Genomic DNA, 21,540 nt, shown 5'->3' with positions numbered 1-21,540 from the left:
ATATATGACCTTGCCCTTTTTGGAGCCTCGTAGTTTCTTGAAAGTCCAAAATACTAACATGAGGGTTATTTCCCAAACAGACTTAGAACCAAAACAAAGGATATCTTTTGAAAATCCCCAAATTAATATAAAAAAATGATTCTAAAAGTAGATGAGATGTAAATATGTTGGAATGTAACACAGTAAACTACAGAAGTATTTATGCATTTTACGTGGATCAACAACCTACAAAGTTTTATCCGGATTTTCTCGCGGGTCCTTTGTGGGAGCCTATTTTTTAGCAAATGCCTTGCTCAACTTAGTGAGATGGATATCACTAGTGATTTACTACTTCAATGCAATTATCTTGTTTAAATAATACATTTTTAGGCTCTCGACACAAGATAATAGGATATCATATGGCGAGAATTATGATCCAAAGGATCAAATCAAATATTTGAGAGAATACACTAGGCTACCACTGGGCCACGTACAAATTAAAAAAAACTTTTCTACATGGTATTTCCAAGATATAGCGGAGGTAGAAGGAGAATTACCACTAGACACGCAAGTGTGCAACTTAGTGAAGCGTGTCGGGACAGTGTAGTCCTCAATCCCATCTGGTCCCACGATCTCGTCGGAGTATTGATCATACGACACCTATGCTGGTATCCGCACGTACGAGGGGGAGCTTTGGCGACAGACTGCTAGGTTCGGTACGGCGGCTAGACTGAGTGCATGTGCGAGTGGTCTGACCGTGTCCCTTGGGCAGCCAATGCTCCACTTTATATGGTGGGTAAGTGTGGGCTTTCAACGCACTTACTGAAGCCCTATTTTAGTCACTCCCTGGCTCATTCTTGGTCCATCCGAGTCCAACCCAGCCGACTGCATTTCAGTCGTTTCGCATCCGACTTGCTCCTTACTCTTAAGTGTGTGACCCTGCAAGCTCATGGAAACTTGGATTGATTGGGCTCCAACTTGTAATCGATCAATTTGTAGAAGATCATAACAACCCGTGCCACTCCCAAAGTATCATAGTCATGACGACTAACCTTTTAATATGACTTACGTCCAAGTCCCTTTTGCCTCACGTTATATACCTTGCCAAGCTACGGGCGAGTGACTGACATCCCTTTAATTAATATCTATACTCTCTTCTATGTTCGTGATATGTGATTCGATTGACTAAGATATGTGATTCATTCGACTAATTTTTAGTCGACCGTATCGGTTAGCACTTTCACTGGGTCGCGCATGGCCATGCTTTCCGAATCATATCACCTGAGAGGGCCTAGAGAATATCTCTGCAAGGCGGAAGGGGGAAATCCCATCTTGACAAGCCATGTTACGCAGTTTCTCAGTTGATCCGAACTGTGTTTTATAACTGCCTTGTTACAGAACATCATTTGACACAATCTAAGTGGGCCGATCCATAACTCAGATCATGTGATAACCTTAGGTCTAAGTATTACATTGATTGATACATGCAAATGCCGACTTGCTCATTGTATGTTAATGTGGGTCAGTCAAACTCCCTAAACACTTTAGCCGAGTCTGTGTAAGTCGGATTAGCATCACCATGCCCATGACAAGTGGAACAGAGTCATTGGCCAACTTGCATAATAGTCTAAGCCGTATGTCCAACACAACCTCAATGACTAAGTACATTTTGGTATGAACAACACAAATATGTAGTTCCACAACCAAATCACATATCCATGAAACATATAAGAGTTCATACAAGGATAACTTAACTTTATGAATACATTAGGAAATAAATCTTTTTTGCGAAACACCATATGTAAGTAGACGCTCACAAATACGTACATACACCTCTATTAATGCACAAGCTACTCCTATGAGAATCTTCGAGAGACTGCGTTCAAGAAACTAATCAGGCGAGTTTTCAGATTGACGAAGTCACCACAAACGCCTCGCTATAGATGAGAATGTCGCCTCCCATTGAAAAATATTCCGCCTTTATGAGACACCAAAGATAAAACCTAGGGTTTAAATTCTGGTGGGCTAGGGTCGCTAATGCCCTCCTAATCATCCAACCATATAGGTTGGTTCTCTTGCCATATATTAACTTAACATACATCATTATACGGAAAAAATACATCGCTACACTAGAAATGAAATTAGGATCCACCTCTACACTACAGCTGAAATTGAGATACACTGATACATTATAACTGGAATTAATATACATCTCTACTACAATAGAAGTCTCATAGTCCTGATCCAGCTTGGCCATTTCCTGTCTCGTCAGTACGTTCTTCTACCTTAGCCTTAATTGTGCTTTTCTCTTTTCTTTTTCCTCTCTGCCTCACGAGCCTCCTTTCGTAGTCGTCATCCTCCTGCATGTGAAGTGTATCTTCCTCGTTTTCCTCCTCATCTCCCAAAAAAAAATCATTGCTCCTTCCTTTGTTCTCTTAGCTCTCTATCTCTATGCTTCCGTCCGTGCAAAAGCCTATTATGCATGCTCCTCCACATACTGGCTTTCTCATGCAAAGCGACTCTTTCCTCAGTCCCGTGCAACACCCAGTCGGTGGCCATGTGTTAAACTAATGGTACCACATGCATAGGGCCCGAGGAGAATGCAACACAAATAAGAACGTTAACAGGAAAAAAACAATAACACAAATAATATGTATTTGGCATACATGATGAACTTGCATTTGATGCTGGATCATGATCGTAGTTGGCATACATGAAAATGACTAATCATCCTAGCCTAGGGACGGCATGTCTAATTGTCCTCCTAATCACGTAACTAGTGATGTGATCATGCTCGTCCTAGCTGTGGACGATCGGACATGTTGTCCACAGCCAGGACGACTAGTTCCCTCTTCTCTTCATCCAAAACGATAAGCCCTACTAATGTGAAAGACCTGAGCTTGTGACCTACAAGTTGGGTTAATGAACTCTTCCAGAATGTGTCTGGAGTCCCAGTGCATTTTTTTTTCGAAAAAGGGAGTCCCAGTGCATGAGTGGGTGATCTAGTATTCTCCTTGCCGCTGTTTCAGCGATGAACTGATTATGAAGACGATTGGCCTGTGAATGTGCAGCAAGCAAGCAGCGCTCTCGTGTCGGCCTGAAGATAGATTTCCCAGGCCCTGGATGCATGGCAGTTCACAAGATGATCTATGCAACGACCCACCGCACGGCTAGCTGGGCACCGATGAAGAATCAAGTAGCCCGTAGATCCGTCAAAGTCAACTGCAGTGTATAATAGAATATATATTCAAGACAGAGTGTAAATTGCGATCCCTCCGTATCTTATCGTAAGAAGACACCAAGTTTCAGCACTTACACACGTACGTACACCTCCGGCCGGCTAGAAGAAGACCAAGACCAAGATGTCGGTGCCGGTGGCGTACCAGGGTAACACGTCGGCGGCGACAGCGGACTGGCTGAACAAGGGAGACAACGCGTGGCAGCTGACGGCGTCCACGGTGGTGGGTCTCATGAGCGTGCCCGGCCTGGTGGTCCTCTCCTGGAGACGGCCATGGCCGAGCCGTACCTCCCGATGGCCACCGTGGTGTACTTCCAGTGCGTGTTCGCCGCCATCACGCCCATCTTGGTAGCGGGGTCGCTGCTGGGCCGCATGAGCTTCCTGGCGTGGGTGCTCTTCGTGCCGCTCTGGCTCACCTTCTCCTACACCGTCGGCGCCTTCTCCGTCTGGGGTGGCGGCTTCCTCTTCCAGTGGGGCGTCATCGACTACTGCGGCGGCTACGTCATCCACATCCCCGCCGGCGTCGCCGGGTTCACGGCCGCATACTGGGTCGGGCCCAGGAGCAGGGAGGACAGGGAGAGGTTCCCGCCCAACAACATCCTCTTCACCCTCACCGGGGCAGGGCTGGTGTGGATGGGCTGGGTGGGATTCAACGGCGGCGGCCCCTACGCGGCGAACGTCGACGCCTCCATGGCCGTGCTCAACACCAACATCTGCGCGGCGGCCAGCCTCATCGTCTGGACCTGCCTCGACGTTGTTTTCTTCCACAAGCCCTCCGTCATTGGCGCCGTCCAGGCCGTCATCACCGGACTAGTATGCATTACCCCAGCCGCAGGTACATTTATCTTTCCCATCTCCATCGATCATCATCTGCATGGCGCGCTGTGAGCGGGTAGGTTGGCATAATCTAGCTTGAATTCAAAATTGCCAAGATATATTGCACGTGCCGGAGAGTGAAGAAGCAACGACAAGTGCGTGGAATCTCGATGCATATTGATGTAAAGAAATCTCTAGTTGCCACATAAGTCGACGTGGGGCGGAGCTCCCAGTAGGGCAAGGTAGGGCGGCCGCCCTACCTTGATTTTTGTGAATACACTTAGATGCGCGTGTTTTTTCTGAAAATTTTGACTGGTCATACATCGAAAACGGACTCCGTATGAGAAAGTTATGCGTGTTTCAGTAAAAACACTGCGCAAAATCGATTACAGACAAAAAACATAGACTATTTTTACCTCCAAATATAAACTCGTATTCTAGATTCAATGTGAATAATATTGCTTGTATTACGGAGATTTATCATTGAATGTACACTAGTATATACAAGATAAGCTCGAGTTATTCATTATACATACTTGTAGAATTGAAGTTTTAGATATTTTAAAGACATGTAATACTTTCTCCGACCACATTATTACTTCATTAAGATGACATAGGGTTTACCTGTGACGACATCAACAATTGAAAGGAATTTTCTAGCAACAAAAATAATCAAAATCGAGTTCCGCATCGAACGAGGTATAATCAAACGTCTTGATTATTTGAATTACATCATATTTTTTAAGAATATGTAAAGCTTTGCCGTTGACTTAGCATTATTGGTATGATTATTTAGGTTATACTTATAGTCAATTTTTTTATTGTATTGAGATATTACTACTTTTTAGGACTATTTGGTATTTGCATCATTCAAAGTTCGCCCTACCTTAGAATTTTTTCGTCCTTCGCCCAGACATGCCAGTACCATCTCAAGTCAAAGTCTCGAGTAAAGCGAAGCAGTTTGTTTAGTCTGAAAATAAGAATAAAAAGTATAGCAGAGTATTTTATTTTTATTTTTTTGAAACACGGCAAAAGGTTTGACATTTTATTAACTAAGAAGAAGGTTTAGAACAAATGGTTAGGACAAGTTCTAGGTCTTCAATGAGAAGTCTATTCTCTCAACATTACATTACTCACATGTTTTGCTCCGACGATGCTCCACAATCTAGCCTCCTCCTTGATCTTCGTGATAAGTATGTTTTAAACAGAAGGCTCGACGAGCCCAGCTTTGAATTAACAAAGCCATCAACCGGCCAGGAGTACAAGGTAGCACGCAACAAAGAAAAAGAAGAAAAAAGAAAAAAATTGGGGACACCGGCTAGAGATACAAGCCCAGGTGGTGAAGAGCTAAAGCCTACAACAAAGGAACAGGCCAGGGCAAGGCCCTAAACTACAGGTTCTCCGAGAACGCCCAAGACTTCAGCAAAACACCGGCGGCTCCCCGAGACGCCACTCCGCGGATCTGAAACCATGCAGGGCACTGAGCAGCATGTCGAACAGAGGACCACCAACACCCCGAGAGCTAGTTAACTACGCTAGTGAAGCCGGCGAACCTCTAGAGCTCGAAGGGGGAAACTTCATGACAGCGCCTCCAGGAAGGAAAATGGCGCTCGCGAGCGTCATCGTTGTCGGCACAAACCAGCTGTGCAGTGCTTTCGCGGGAGCTTTGGCACCCACCCCAAGAGAACTCCTAAGTCTCAGCGCATGCCATCACGACAAACCACCAGCTGCTGAGGAACACCGGGGTGCCTCCTGCCACGACGCACCCACATACAGCCACCCTAGGCTCGGGAATGGTCGCACAAAGGGGAGACACACCGTCTATATGAAGCCGGGTACTGCCTGACGCATGGCCTCAACGAAAGGGGCTTCGAGGAGGAGCTCGGAGGATCGCTAGTAACTAGGGTAGCAAACAAAACCCAGGGGCAGGCAACCGGCGACAAGATGAGTGTCATGGCCACGCCTCCAAGAAGGTTAACGGCGTCCAAGGACGTCATCGTCGCCGGCAATGGCAAACGCCTTGCATTGCTTTCGCAAACACCCCATCGAGCTCGCAAGCGTCCCTGTAGGACAAGGCGTCCAGTGGTGCCACACCAGACCTGCAGGAACAAAACCGAGACAAACCGTCCCCCGGTGGTCAAGGGTGGCCGGAGGGAAACGGGAAGGCGGTGACGGCGACCGCCACCGCACCAATGGAGCACCCCCTCCCAACCACCAAACCCCGCCATTCTCCGGCCGGAGCAAACCAGAAATGACATCTTGGTCCCTACCAAGATCGAAAATAGAGGACGCATGAGCACTGCCAGCCCGCCAAACCGCAGCGACGGCCTCGACCCGCACCCTCCTCTGCCGTCGGGGGCACAGGGCAACACCCGGCTGCCCCTGGACGGGACCCTTCAGGACAACCCAGCCCGAGCCAGACCACGCCCGGCCCAGACTTAGGCCCGCCGTCCCAGATCTACGCCCGCCGCCGCCACCCCTGGCCACGGCCGCGCCGGCGTCGGGACGCGCCAGCCAGAGCCAGCCGCGCCTCCATCCCGCCGGAACCACGCAGACCTCGCACCTGGCGGGCGCCGATGCCTCCGGCGCGAGAGACGTCGCCCGCCGACCGCGCCGGCCCGCGCCGCCACCGCCAGACGAGGGGAGAGGGGCCCCGCCGCCGGCGCCCGGGGCTTTGCCCGAAGACGCCCTCCGGCGGCGAGGAGGGAGGAGGCGGAGGGAGGGGTGGGGACGAAGCGGAGATTAGGGTTCCGCCCTGCCGCTCGCGGGAGCGGGCAGGACGAAACGTTTTCTCTACGCGTGTTTATTTCTTTTTCTCGCGATTTGTATGTTGACCGCTCTCTTGTTTCTCTCTTTCCAACATGACCCAGAGCCATCTCCATCCACCAACCTTTCAAATTAGAATATTAGATTCATTTGCCCAAAGAGATATAACAATATCATGTTGTCCAAGCCAAGAGAGGATAGCTTTCCAAATGCGAAACGAGTAGCAACACTTGAAGAGAAGGTGAGACACCGATTCTTAAACTTGATTGTAAATAGGGTAATTGGCACAATTTTGCCATGCCGCCGGGCCAATCAATACACTGTTCACATTATATTTTGCATTACCAACCAAGCAAAATAATTGCATTTAGGAGGCGTCCATATCCCCCAAGAAGTAGAGCCCAAGGTGGTAGAGATGATGCGCGCTCTCAAATCGGAAATGCTGTGTGTACGATCAATTTGCTACGATCTTTGTACGACAAGACTGCAGGCCAACATTATCATGCATGGTCCACGTTCTGCCATGTGATGACATGTGAGGTGTCGTATGAAATTGTCGTACAAATTGCATTTTGTTGGCCGAGGCTCAAATTGCATTTTGTTGGTGGAGGCGGCGGAGCATCTTTAGTCAGAGTAATCGTCAAAAACAAAGTACAGCAAAATTGCCCTTAAATTTTTTACGTTGATACAGGTGTGGTGCAGGGGTGGGCGGCGCTGGTAATGGGCGCTTTGGCCGGCAGAGTGCCGTGGTACACGATGATGGTCGTCCACAAGCGCTCCAAGCTCTTGCAGCGCGTGGACGACACACTGGGCGTGATCCACACCCACGGCGTCGCGGGCTCCTCGGCGGTGTGCTCACGGGCCTCTTCGCCGAGCCGACCCTCTGCAACCTCTTCCTGCCGGTCACCAACTCGCGGGGGGCCTTATCCTGCGGCGGCGGCGCGCAGCTCTGGAAGCACTGATGGCAAAAGCGCCTTTGGTCGCGGTTCGCAATCGCCATTAGTCGCGGTTGCGCAACCGCGACCAAATAAGCGCGACTAAAGCCCCCTCTCTCTTTAGTCGCGGTTGCTTACGAACCGCGACTAAAGGCCCGTCCACGTGGGCGCCGTGCGGCCGTCGGGCGGAGGACCTTTAGTCGCGGTTCTTCTGGCCAACCGCGACTAAAGGCCGCCGCAGGTTTAGGGTTTTAGCCCCCTAAACCAGTTTTCTGTTTAATTTGTATTGTTTTATTTCTTTTGTGCTTTATTTTAATTTTGAAGGAGTTTCACATATTCTACGGTACTACATACATGCATATGAATGTACAATTTCAAACAAATTTGAAATTAGAACGAAAAAGAATTCAAGAGGAATATACAATATATATTCAATATCATCGGATGACCATATACAATTTTGAACAAGTTTCCATACATAATTTAATGCATATAAAGTTCTACGTCCTCGTAATGGTGTTCTCCTTTAGGATGGAGGACTTCCCTCCCGAACCATCCAAATTAGTTCCTTTTGAAGTGGTAGGAAGCGAGCTTCTGGACTAAGCATCATCCGGAGGTTATTCCTCTGAGCATTGGTATCACTCGCAACCCGCTCAGAGGTGTATCTCCGGATCATCTCACAGACATAGTATCCACATAGATTGATCCCCGCTGGCTGAATATCCCCACCATTCTTAGCCTTTGACCTTTTGAATTCTAGCTCTTTTTTGAATTCACCGACCTTTCTATCTACGAACCGTGTTCAAATCCTACGAGGCAAAGAAAATTAAATGAACAAGAGAGTTATTAGTTACTTGAAGCTTAGGAAATGAACTAAATAGGCCGATCGATATAGAGCGCAAATGAATGAAAATAATTACTTCTGCATCATTCTTCTCATGCCGACCCAAAGTTTTGGATCCATATTCAGAGAGTCGTGGACGAGACATTCTGAGGTGTCAACTTTAATTACTAGCAGAATCCAGTGGAACCTGCGGACACGATACATGCACAGTACGTCATACATAACTCATCGATTAGCCGGCCACATACCATGCATGGAGTAAACAAAAGAGAATGTGCTCAAGACAGAAACACTCACCCAAAATGGTAAGGAAATAGAATATCACTTTTGAGTTCCTGCTTTGTAAGAAACTGCCACAGGTCTGCCTCCATGTCGGCAGGGTGATGCTCCAACACATATCCATTAACGATGTGTGGGTCAATGAACCCAACATCATGGATGTTCCTTACTCTGCATTCCTTAATCTTCATTCTGCATGTATAATAGCGGACACAACAATATAGTTAGGACATATATATAGTACAGACAATATGAACGAGATGGGGTAGAAATAAATCACTTACAGAACGTAGCAACTGATGATAGATTTGTCGAGCTCGCGCAGATTGAAAAGCTGGAACAATTCACTCAGATGAATTTGTACATAGTAATGTTTGAAGTGATGCTCATGTCTAACTTCCGCATAAATATATTCTTTGGCGTTTTTATTTTTTATGTAACCCTTGTACCATTTCAGCAGACCTTTCATTTGTGGAGGTAGATCCTCTTCCTGCGCAGGCTCGACGAGAGGCCCATTCTTCACATATGTAATTACTACCTCCTTCACTGGCGCCTCATCAAGGCCTAACAGTTCACGAAGAGTAATACCTAAGTTGGCCGCTTGTTCTCTGGCACTCGTTACAGTCAATCCATGTGCTGCCGTAGCTGCTATGATATCGGGGTCATCCGGACCGGCGGCTTTCACTATAAGCGGGGCAATCGATTGTTTACTTTGTTCCCCGAGCTGGGCAACTCGTTTCCCGCTTATTTTACTTTCTAATTCCGTTTTCTCGGCCTCCTCCAAGGCTTTGTTCTCCTGGTTCTCCGCCCGCTCTTTCTTCTCCTTCAACATGAGTGCCTGCCTACGAAGTTCACGTGCATAGTCGTCAGGCAGATTCTTCGCGGCTTGGGACGGTGTGCTCAAAAATGACTTAGCCCACTTCTTTTGCTCATCAGAAAATACTGGCTTGGGCTCGGGCTCTCTTTTCTTCTTGTAGTCCGCCTTCCATTTCTCATAATCAGCAGCCGCGGCCACGTCGAGTTCCTCGGCACTACGTTCCCAAGGCCTTGTGGGGAGAGGCTTCAGTGATGGCTCCGGTACCTTTGTGGTCTTAGGTACATAAGGGTCCGGGTTGTGGACTGGGGGGCGGCGTCTGATCACCCGCCGGATGTTGTGGACTGGGGGGGCGTCGGCTGACGTGACGGAGGTGTAGGTGAACCGCCACCACCACCACCACCACCACCGCCACCGCCACCACCACCACCATAGGGGGGTGGACTTGTTGTCCTTGGCGCCTCGCCTGGAAACTTGATAAACTTCTTTTGCCATAGAATGAACTGGCGCTTGACATCTCCAAGTCTTTTCTCCTGTTCAGGTGTAGCAATGTCAATCTCCAGGTCCTCAAACCCTAGGACTATGTCCTCCACCGTGACACGAGCATAGCCATCTTGAATGGGGTTGTTGTGGTGGAGTGCTCCAGGTAAACATGGTAAAGCACTGCCGATGGCTACCTTCATGGACATGTTCCCGATAGGATAATACAGATGACATTCTTTCATCTCCTTTATATCGTCCACGGGGTAGCGAGGAGGCTCCGGTGCAGTAATTTCGATCGTCGGTGCATCTGCACCAGCCGGTGGGGCCTCCGTGGAAGCCACGCTGCTTCTCCGCTGCTGGCTTCCGAGATCCGCTGGATGATCTTCATGCTGCGCCCGAGCTGCATCTCTTTCGGCTACTAGTACACTCACGGTTTTCTTCATCACATCCATTTCCGATGCCAACCGCGCCACAACATCTGCTTCCCGATCCATCTTTCTCTTACGGCTTCTGTAACCGTACGGGTCATCGTTCTGGGGGAACCCTATTTTCCACGGAATGTGCCCCATGCCTCGTACACGTCCTCCGTGTTCAGGATTCCCGAGGGCTTTTGTCAGCGCGTCGTTCTCTCTGTTGAACTTGATCTTCCCCTCTTGAGCATCCCTCATTGCGTCAATAAGGGCTTGGGTGGGTTTGATTATTTTGCCCCGGTAAACACACTCCCCTATCTCCAGGTTCAGCGTTCCCCCATGCCTGTACCACCAGCTTTTGGCCCTTGTGTCCCATCCCTCCGTACCTGGACGGATTCCTCGCGCCCTCAGCTCGTTTTCCATCTTCTCCCACCTAGGCTCCCAAAGGCGATACCCTCCTGGCCCCATAATATGATTGTACTCCTTCTTAGCCGCATTTTCCTTATTTTTTTTCGATATTTGAATGAACTGCTCCGATTTCTTTTGCTTCACAAATTCTGGCCAATCATGTTTCAGTTTCTCATATTGTCCTTTGAAATCCGGAGTCTTGTTCTGCTTGACAAAGTCATGGGCTAGATTTTGCTTGAATTTCCGGAATGCGTCGGCCATCTTATGAAGAGCGAACTGTTTGACTAGCCTCCTCCTCTCCTTGTTTTCCTCAATCTTGTTACCCTCCTCATCGAATTTGTTGTATTCCGGAGGTAGAACGAAATGTTCCATAAGCTTCTTGAAGCAATCTTTTTTTGTTCTCTTCTCGACAAAACTGAAACCAACACGTGCCTTCTTTGGCTGATTCCACTCCTGGACGGTGATCGGGATGTTGTCTCTAACAACGGCTCCGCATTGGCTGACAACTTGGTGGCGTTCTTGCGGGGCTCCAGCGGCCTGCCGGTTGCACTGTCGACAACCTCGATGGTGCATGTTTCTCCTTGTTTCATCGTCTTGGTTGCGCCACGATTTGACGACGTACTCGATTGTTTCGACGATCCGGCCGAGGGCTAAAATAAGAAAGAGAGTCGCGCGCGTTAGTACACACATATTTATTCAAATCAGTTAGTTTGTATCACCAGAGGCTCAATGTATATATATACCTCGGCGCCGGAGGTGGTTGCTACTTCCATTTGAAGATCGTCGTTTATCGACGTTTGTTCGGCATCATCTTGCTGACGGCGCCCTTCATCTTCACCGTCAAGGTTCAGATAAGAAGAGATATCATCTTCTTCTTGTCCGGTCGGCACATATATAATATCACCGTTTATGATGCCGAACATATGGGCTTCACCGTCCGGATCATAGTTGTCCATAATCGGGTCAGCTCTATCGTCCGCCATATGTCAGTCCTGAAAACATGTAGTAAAAACAAATTAATTGTGTATATGCCAGCATTATCACATCTCTTCTACATATAAAGAGAGAGGGCGACGAGGGAGGCGAGAGGGGGGACGCAGTGACCACGTGACCGAGAGACCGGTGGCGGTGGCGAAAGAGCGGTGGCGAAAGGGCGGTGGCGGTGCCGAGGACACATAACCCTCGCCGCCCCCTCTCGATCCCAAAAAAAACACCGCGCGTATATGGAGGGGGCGACGAGCGCTGCCCCCTCCGTATACGCGCGGTGGTTAAGTTATTTTTATTATTTTAAAAGTGACAAACTTTTGTTAAGTTATTTTAAAAGTGACCGAGAAACCGGTGGCGGTGGCGAAAGGGCGGTGGCAAAAGGAGGGGGCGAGGAAGGGGTGGGAGAGGGTGTCGCGGAAGAGGGAGGCGAGGACGAGCGCGTTGGCGTTGGCGCGTTGACGGCGTTACATTTTTATGAATAGAGGTAGTATAACATATATAATACTCCATCAAATATAAAACAAAGTCTAAAAAGCATAAATCTTCAAAGTGAAATTTTTATTAAGTCAATTTTTATTAAGTCAATTTTTATTAAGTCAAAATTTTATTAAGTCAAAATTTTTATTAAGTCAAAGTATAACATTTTATTAAGTCAAAGTATAACATTTATTAAGTCAATTTTTATTAAGTCAAAAAATTTATTAAGTCAATTTTTATTAAGTCAAAAAATTTATTAAGTCAATTTTTATTAAGTCAAAATTTTAGTTTATTTTTATTAAGTCAATTTTTATTAAGTAAAAAAGAAATGAGGGAGATTTTTTAGTTTTTTCAAGTCAAATTTTAGTTTTTTTTACACAATCTTATTGTTAAGTTTCAATTTTTGTTAAGTAAAAAAAAACAAAAAAAATTGAGAGATGGGCGCCGACCGCCCGTGTACTGTGGCGCACGCCCCTCCCTCTCTACGTGTGGCGCGCGCGCGCCCGTATACTGGCGGCGGCGCCAGCGGGGAAGCTGAGCGCCTGCGGCGCGGCGGCTGGCCGGCGGGAAGATCCGACGCCAGGGAAGAGCGGCGCCGGCGGGGATGAGCGGGCGCAACACATACTCCGCGGCGAGGGCTTCGGTGGCGGCGACGACGAGGGCGCAGCGGCGGTCGGCGAGAGGGTGCGGCGAGGACGGCGTCGAGGGCGCGGCGGCGACACGGCATCAAGGGCGTGGCGGCGACACGGCGTCGAGGGCGCGGCGGGCGGCGTAGCTTCGGGCGCGGCGGCGTGGATCGTCTCTGTAACTAGCGGAGATGAAGAGAATGGCGCGGCCGTTCGCGCCTACGCGATTTTATAGGGGCGACCCTTTAGTCGCGGTTGGCCACCCCAACCGCGACTAAAGGGTTTTTTCGCCAATTTCGTTTCCGCGGAGAAAACCCTTTAGTCACGGTTGGGGAGGCCAACCGCGACTAAAGGTATTTTTCAAAATACTTTTTTTTCAAATTGTTAAAAATACAAATAGTATATCAAAGAATTAAGAAAAGTAAAACTAATTCAATTCAAATGTTAAAAATATAAATAATATATCAAAAAATTAAGAAAAGTAAAACTATTTCAATTCAAAATGTTAAAAATACAAATAATATATCAAAAAAATCAGAAAATAAAACTATTTCAATTCAAAATGTTAAAAATACAAATAGTATATCAAAAAAATCAGAAAAATAAACCTAATTCAATTCAAAATGTTAAAAATACAAATAGTATATCAAAAAATTAAGAAAAGTAAAACTAATTCAATTCAAAATGTTAAAAATACAAATAATATATCAAAAAAATCAGAAAATAAAACTATTTCAATTCAAAATGTTAAAAATACAAATAGTATATCAAAAAAATCAGAAAAATAAACCTAATTCAATTCAAAATGTTAAAAATACAAATAGTATATCAAAAAATTAAGAAAAGTAAAACTAATTCAATTCAAAATGTTAAAAATACAAATAATATATCAAAAAATTAAGAAAAGTAAAGCTAATTCAATTCAAAATGTTAAAAATACAAATAATATATCAAAAAAATCAGAAAATAAAACTATTTCAATTCAAAATGTTAAAAATACAAATAGTATATCAAAAAAATTCAATTCAAAGTTCTCCTCGGCCTGTCTTCCCGCCAGTTCTTTCCCGCCTCTTTCTTCCCGCCACTTTCTTCCCGCCACTTTCTTCCCGCCTCTTTCTTCCCGCCACTTTCTTCCCGCCGCTTTCTTCCCGCCACTTTCTTCCCGCCTCCTGTCTTCCCGCTCCCATTTTTCCCGCCATTTGTCACTACATATATGTAGCCCGGCTTGGCCAGCATTATCACATCTCTACAATCTCTCATCACTCTCTCATGGCTTCCACCGCACCCACTCTAACCTACCAGCCGGTGGAGGAGCTTTGCGCCTCGAACTACCTTTGCCCACCGGGCTACCGCGTTCCCGCCGGCTGGAGCCTAAGCGCCGGCGGCGTGCCGGTCCCTCCCGTCCCTCAGGGTACTGCGCGCCGGGCGGCCATCACGAACCACTACTACCTCGACCTCACGCCGGAGCAGCGGATGATTCCCCGCTGGCATCCCGATAACCAGCATACTTGGGACGCCTTCTTCATCAATCGGCGTGAGAGGGCGCTCGCCAGGTATGAGGAGGACGGTCTGCCTCCTGGGAACTTCGACGAGGCCGGCCGTCGGCTATGGTGGTACGGCCGGACTCTGCAGAGCGTCATGGACTACATCACGGCCGGCGATATCCCCCGCCTGCGCTACCCTCAGTTCGAGCCACGAGCGCCGCCCGACGACAGCGACGACATCAACAACGACGACGGCGGCAACTTAGAAGGCGACGACTACCAGTACAACGGCGGCGGCTATGAAGACTACGAGTATGCATATTATACGCCTAGGCAGGAGTATGACTAAATCACTCCAAATTTCATGTATCATCAGTGGTATCTCGAATCATTCGAAAATGGACACCAAACACATCACGGGTAATATAATTCACATGATCCATTCAATAAAGTTTGGTACAAAAAATTATTACACATCATTTCTTCCCTTGTGTCCCTGCTTGCTTACGATTGTGCCGTATTCATGGAGCATCCTCATCATTTAACTTAATGCTTGGGTCGGTGTTCACTTTGAAGGGCGGAATTTCAGCAAACATATTATAATCTTCTGACATGTCTGTCTTGTCCTCCACTCCCACGATGTTTCTTTTCCCTGAAAGAACAATGTGGCGCTTTGGATCATCGCATGATGTACTGATCGTTTTCTTATCTTTCCGTTTCCTCGGTTTGCTACTCATGTCCTTCACATAGAAAACCTGAGCGACATCTTTCGCTAGGACGAATGGTTCGTCAAGGTAACCAAGATTGTTGAAATCCACCATTGTCATTCCGTATTGCTGGTCCACCTTTACACCACCTCATGTTAGCTTGAACCATTTGCACCGGAACAAAGGGACCTTAAAGGAGGGTCCATAGTCAAGTTCCCATATCTCCTCTATGTAACCATAATATGTGACCTTTTGCCCATTCTCGGTTGCTGCATCAAAGCGGACACCACTGTTTTGGTTGGTGCTCTTTTTATCTTGGGCGATCGTGTAAAATGTATTCCCATTTATCTCGTACCCTTGGAAAGTCGTTATAGTCGAAGATGGTGTCTTGGCCAACATGTATAGCTGATCTACAACATGATCGTCATTCATTAAATTTTTTCTCAACCAACTGCCGAAAGTCTCCATGTGGGCCTTCCTAATCCAGGATTCAGGCTTCCCCGGGTTGTCCGAGCGTAAAATATTCTTGTGTTTCTCAAAGTACGGAGCCACCAAGCTGGAATTGGTCGAAGCGTGTGGTGTGCTTGATCGAGAGAATGGCCGTCCATACATATCGTTGATTTCCTTCCGATCGTGCCTTTTCCACTTAGTCTCCCCTCGTGCCGCGATCGAGGAAGACCAATCGGCTTAAGGTCAGGAACAAAGTCAACACAAAACTCAATTACCTCCTCATTTCCATAGCCCTTGGCGATGCTTCCTTCTGGCCTAGCATGGTTACGAACATATTTCTTTAATACTCCCATGAACCTCTCGAAGGGGAACATATTGTGTAGAAATACAGGACCGAGAATGGAAATCTCTTCGACTAGGTGAACCAGGAGGTGCGTCATAATATTGAAGAAGGATGGCGGGAACACCAACTCGAAACTGACAAGACATTGGACCACATCGTTCTGTAACCGTGGTAAAACTTCTGGATTGATTACCTTCTGAGAGATTGCATTGAGGAATGCACATAGCTTCACAATGGCTACTCGAACATTTTCCGGCAGGAGCCCCTCAAAGCAATCGGAAGCAATTGCGTCATAATCACGTGGCGCTCGTGGAGACTTCAGGTTTTGGAACTTTTTCTCCGCCATGTTTATTATTCCCTTTATATTGGACGAGAATCCAGACGGGACCTTCATACTGCTCAGGCATTCAAAAAAGATGACCTTCTCTTCTTTGGTCAGAGCGTAGCTGGCACGACCTTGAAACCATTCCGGATGCCGGTCATCAGGGTCTTTCAAACGTTGCTGGTCCTGCCGTGCTTCCTTTGTATCATTTGTCTTCCCATACACGCCCAAGAAGCTTAGGAGGTTCACGCAAATATTCTTCGTAACGTGCATCACGTCGATTGCAGAGCGGACATCTAGGACTTTCCAATATTCTAGCTCCCAGAATATAGATTTCTTCTTCCACATGGCTGCGTGCCCGTCAGCTCCCTTCGGAACTGATTGTCCGCCAGGACCCTTTCCAAAGATGACTTTCAAATCCTTGACCATATCAAATACCTCAGCACCAGTGTGTTCCGCAAGCTTCGGCCGGTGATCTGCCTTGCCGTTGTAATGCTTGCCTTTCTTTCTTACTGGATGAATTTTCGGAAGAAATCGACGATGCCCAAGGTACACGTTCTTCTTACAATTTGGCAAATGTACACTTTCAGTCTCATGTAAGCAGTGCGTGCATGCATTGTATCCCTTATTTGACAGTCCCGAAAGGTTACTAAGAGCAGGCCAATCGTTGATGGTTACGAAAAGCAACGCTCGTAGGTCAAATTCCTCTTCTTTGTGCTCATCCCACACGCGGACACCAGGTCTGCCCCACAGCTGTAAAAGTTCATCAACTAATGGCCTTAGGTACACATCGATGTCGTTGCCGGGTTGCTTCGGACCTTGGATGAGCACTGGCATCATAATGAACTTCCGCTTCATGCACAACCAAGGAGGAAGGTTGTAGATGCATAGAGTCACGGGTCAGGTGCTATGGCTGGAGCTCTGCTCGCCAAAAGAATTCATGCCATCTGTACTTAGACCAAATCTTATGTTCCTTGCGTCAGCTGCAAAATCTTTGAACTCTCTGTCGATCTTTCTCCATTGCGTTCCATCTGCGGGGTGTCTCAACTCCCCGTCCGACTTACGGTCCTCTTTGTGCCATCGCAACAACTTGGCATGCCCTTTGTTCCTGAACAGACGTTTCAACCGTGGTATTATAGGAGCATACCACATCACCTTGGCAGGAACCCTCTTCCTGGGTTTCTCGCCCTCAACATCGTCACTAGGGTCATCGCCTCTGATCTTATAACGCAATGTAGTGCATACCGGGCATTCATTCAAATTTTCGTATTCACCGCGGTAGAGGATGCCGTCGTTGATGCATGCATGTATCTTCAGAACCTCTAAACCTAGAGGGCAGACAACCTTCTTTCCTTCGTACGTAGTGGCAGGCAACTCGTTATTCTTTGGAAACATATTCTTCAACATTTTCAGCAAGTTTTCAAATGCCGAGTCAGCTACACCTGCCTGTGCCTTCCATTTCAGCAAATCCAGTGTGCAGCCCAGCTTTTTCAGACCATCATCGCATCCGGGGTACAGCGACTTTCTGTGATCCTCTAACATGCGATCCAAATTCTCCCTCTCCTTTTCAGTTTTGCAGCGTCTCCGTGCATCAGCAATGGTCCGACCAAGATCATCAACGGGCTCATCACGTGCCTCTTCTTCACCTTCACCTTCCCCTTCACCTTCAGCATCCTCCATGAAAGTATCACCGAAATGAGCAAGATAGCTTTCATCGATGAAATCATCCCCTTCTTCATCTTCTTCCATTATAACCCCTCTTTCTCCATGCTTGGTCCAACAATTATAGCTTGGCATGAAACCGTGACGAAGCAGGTGCATGTGAACTTCTCTTGAGGAAGAGTAACCCTTCTGATTCTTACAGTCAACACATGGACAGATAACAAAACCCTTCTGCTTGTTCGCATTAGCCACTACGAGGAAATCTTTCAAACCCGTAGTGAACTCGCCGGAGAGTCGGTTACCGTACATCCATTGCCGATTCATCTGCATTATTATAATATAAAATATATAATTAACCATCATGCATTTGTTAAACTAACTAACTATAAACAATAGAAATTAAACAATAAACTACACACATGCATATTTTATCAATGACACATATGAAAGGTTCAACTTGCTAACCGCGATCGAGGAGGAAAAAATAAATGAGGAAGCTCAAGTGTGGCTCCGACACTTCATATCATGTTTGTTTCATGCTCTTGGGGCATTTCATCAAACACTTTGTGTGCATAAGAGGAGCCAAAAGCAAAACTAACACCCCCTTGTGAAGTTTGTGAAGAGAAGTGGCACCAAATGGCTAAGTGAGTGTGCTGAACTGGTATATATAGGGGAGGAGCTTTAGTGGCGGTTGGCCTGGCCAACCGCGACTAAAGGTTACTAAAGACCTTTGGGCACCTTTAGTCGCGGTTGGCCTGGCCAACCACGACTAAAGCCCCTCACGTGCACCAGCTGGCCACCGAGCGCCCTGGGCCCAGGCCTTTGGTCGCGGTTCTCCTGCCGAACCGCGACTAAAGACTTCACTAGTCGCGGTTCCTACAGTTTCGCGACTAATGGGGCTGGACGGAAGCCTCTTTTTCTACCAGTGAAGCAGATCGCCGGAGCGCTCTTCGTGGTCGGGTGGAACGTGGTGGTCACCTCCGTTATCTGCGTGCTCATCGGGCTCGTCGTGCCGTTGCGGATGTCGGACGAGAAGCTCGCCGTAGGGGACGACGCCGTGCACGGCGAGGAGGCGTACGCGCTCTGGGGGGACGGCAAGCTGCAGCTGCATGACATCGCCAAGCATGGAGAAGCAGAGGATGATACCAAGCACGCACCCGTCTGATCTTTCAGATCCAACTCCGAGTGAAGTTTATCAGATGCGGTACTAGTAGCTAGCTAATTGATTTGCTTATTCATGGTTATGATTTGCGTTCAAGCTAGGTATGTTTTGTCAAGTGGTTGTTGCTAGCTAGGGCGGGAGAAGACGCCGAGCTGCCCCTGGACAGCGCAAGCACCCCGCCGCCGCCCTCTCTCTTTTGCTCGCAGTAGAGCTGGTAATACGCGTCCCCTCTCTCGCCTCCCTTGTCGCCCTCTCTCTGTATATGTAGAAGAGATGTGATAATGGTGGCCAAGTCATAGTCGGACTCCCCTTTTGCCACCGCTCTTTCGCCACCGCCCCCCTTCTCTACTTAATTAATTAGTTTTTACTACATGTTTTCAGGAGTGACATATGGCGGACGATGGAGCCGACCCGATTATGAGAAACTATGATGCGGATGCTGAAGAACATATATTTGGCATCATAAAAGGCGATATTCCTTATGTGCCGGCCGAAGAAGATGAAGAAGAGGATGTGTCTTCTTATCTGAACCTTGACGGTGAAGGTGAAGGTCGTCAACAATGTGATGACGAAGGAACGGACATTGTCGATGGAGGTCAACCTTCGACAAACGACGATCTCGAATTGCATGTAGCAACCACCTCCGGCGAGGTATATATATATACATTGAGCCTCATGTGATACAAACTTATTGATTTGAATAAATATTTGTATTAACGCGTGCGACTCTCTTTCTTTTTTAGCCCTCGGCCGGATCGTCGAAAAAATCGAGTACGACAAAGCGTGGCAAAACCAAGACGATGAGACAAGGAGAAACATATACCATCGATGTTGTCAGTGAACACGGCAAGCCGCTGGAGCCCCAAAAGCACTACACGAAGTTTATCAACCAATGCGGAGTCGTTGTTAGAGACAACGTCCCGATCACCGTCCAGGAATGGAATGAGCTAAAGAAGGCACGTCTTGGTTTCAGTTTTGTTGACAAGAGAACGAAAAACGATTGCTGGAGAAAGCTTATGGAACATTTCATTCTACTTCCGGAATACAACAAAGTCGATGAATTCGAGGAGGCTAGTCAAACAGTTCGCTCTTCATAAGATGGCCGAAGCATTCCGAAACTTCAAGAAAAATTTAACCCGTGACTATGTCAACCAGAACAAGACTCCGGATTTCAATGGACAATATGAGAAACTGAAAGATGATTGGCCAGAATTTGTGAGGCAAAAGAAAATCAGAGCATTTCAAGGAAATATATAAAAAAAGGCAAATGCGGCTAAGAAAGAGTACAATCATATTATGGGGCCAGGAGGATACCGCCTTTCGGAGCCTAAGTGGGAGAAGATGGAGAACGACCTGAGGGCGCGAGGAATCCCTCTAGGTACAGAGGGATGGGACCCAAGGGCCGAAAGCTAGTGGTACGGGCATGGGGGATAGCTAGACCCCGAGACAGGGAGGTGTGTTCACCGGAAGAAAGTGTTTACTCCCACCCAAGCCCTTATTGACGCAATGGCCCAAGCTCAAGAGGGGAAGATCAAGTTCAACAGAGAGACGCGCTGACATTAACCCTCGGGAATCCTGAACACCCAGGACGTGTACGAGGCAAAGGCGCCATTCCGTGGAAAGTAGGGTTTCCCCAGGACAATGACCCATACAGTTATAGAAGCCGTAAGACAAAGACGGAACGGGATGCAGATCTTGTGGGGAGGTTGGCATCGGAACTATTTGAGGTGAAACAGATTGTGAATGAACTAGTAAAAGAAAGATCGGCACGGCCGCATGAAGATCGTGCAGCGGATGTCGGAAGCCAGCAGCGGAGAAGCATCGTGGCTTCCACGGAGGTGCCGGCTGGTGCTAATGCACCGACAATCGAGATTCGTGCACCAGAGCCTCACTACCCTGTGGACGATGTAAAGGAGATGAAAGAATGTGAGCTTTATTATCCAGTGGGGAACATTTCCATGAAGGTAGCGATGGGCAGCGCTTTACCTTGTACGCCTGGAGCACTCCACCACAACAATCCCATTGCAGATGGCTATGCTCGTGTCACGGTGGAAGACATAGTCCAAGGGTGTGAGGACCTGGAGATTGACTATGCTACACCCGAAGGGGAGAAAAAACTTCGAGATGTCAAGCGCCAGTTCATTCTATGGAAAAAGAAGTACATAGTGTTTCCAAGCGAGACGCCAAGGCCAACAAGTCCACCCCCTCCGGTGGTGGTGGTGATGGTGGTGGTGGTGGTTCACCTACACCTCCTTCACGTCAGCCGATGCCGCCCCCCAATCCACCTCCGGCTGGTAAGCAGCCACCGCCCCCCAGTCCGCCTCCGGAGGGTACGCCGCCCCCCAATC

General features: G+C 47.6%; 1 pseudogene; it reads left to right on the top strand.

The window, feature by feature from the left end:
* The first annotated feature begins 3,341 nt into the window (after window positions 1–3,341).
* LOC127346535 (ammonium transporter 3 member 2-like) lies at window positions 3,342–19,195 on the top strand (annotated as a pseudogene).
* Window positions 19,196–21,540: the final 2,345 nt, after the last annotated feature.

The sequence above is a fragment of the Lolium perenne genome, chromosome 4 (genome assembly GCF_019359855.2).
Source record: "Lolium perenne isolate Kyuss_39 chromosome 4, Kyuss_2.0, whole genome shotgun sequence".
Taxonomy (NCBI): domain Eukaryota; kingdom Viridiplantae; phylum Streptophyta; class Magnoliopsida; order Poales; family Poaceae; genus Lolium; species Lolium perenne.
Note: the sequence above shows the minus strand (reverse complement) of the source record. Positions and strands in the feature narration are given on the sequence as shown.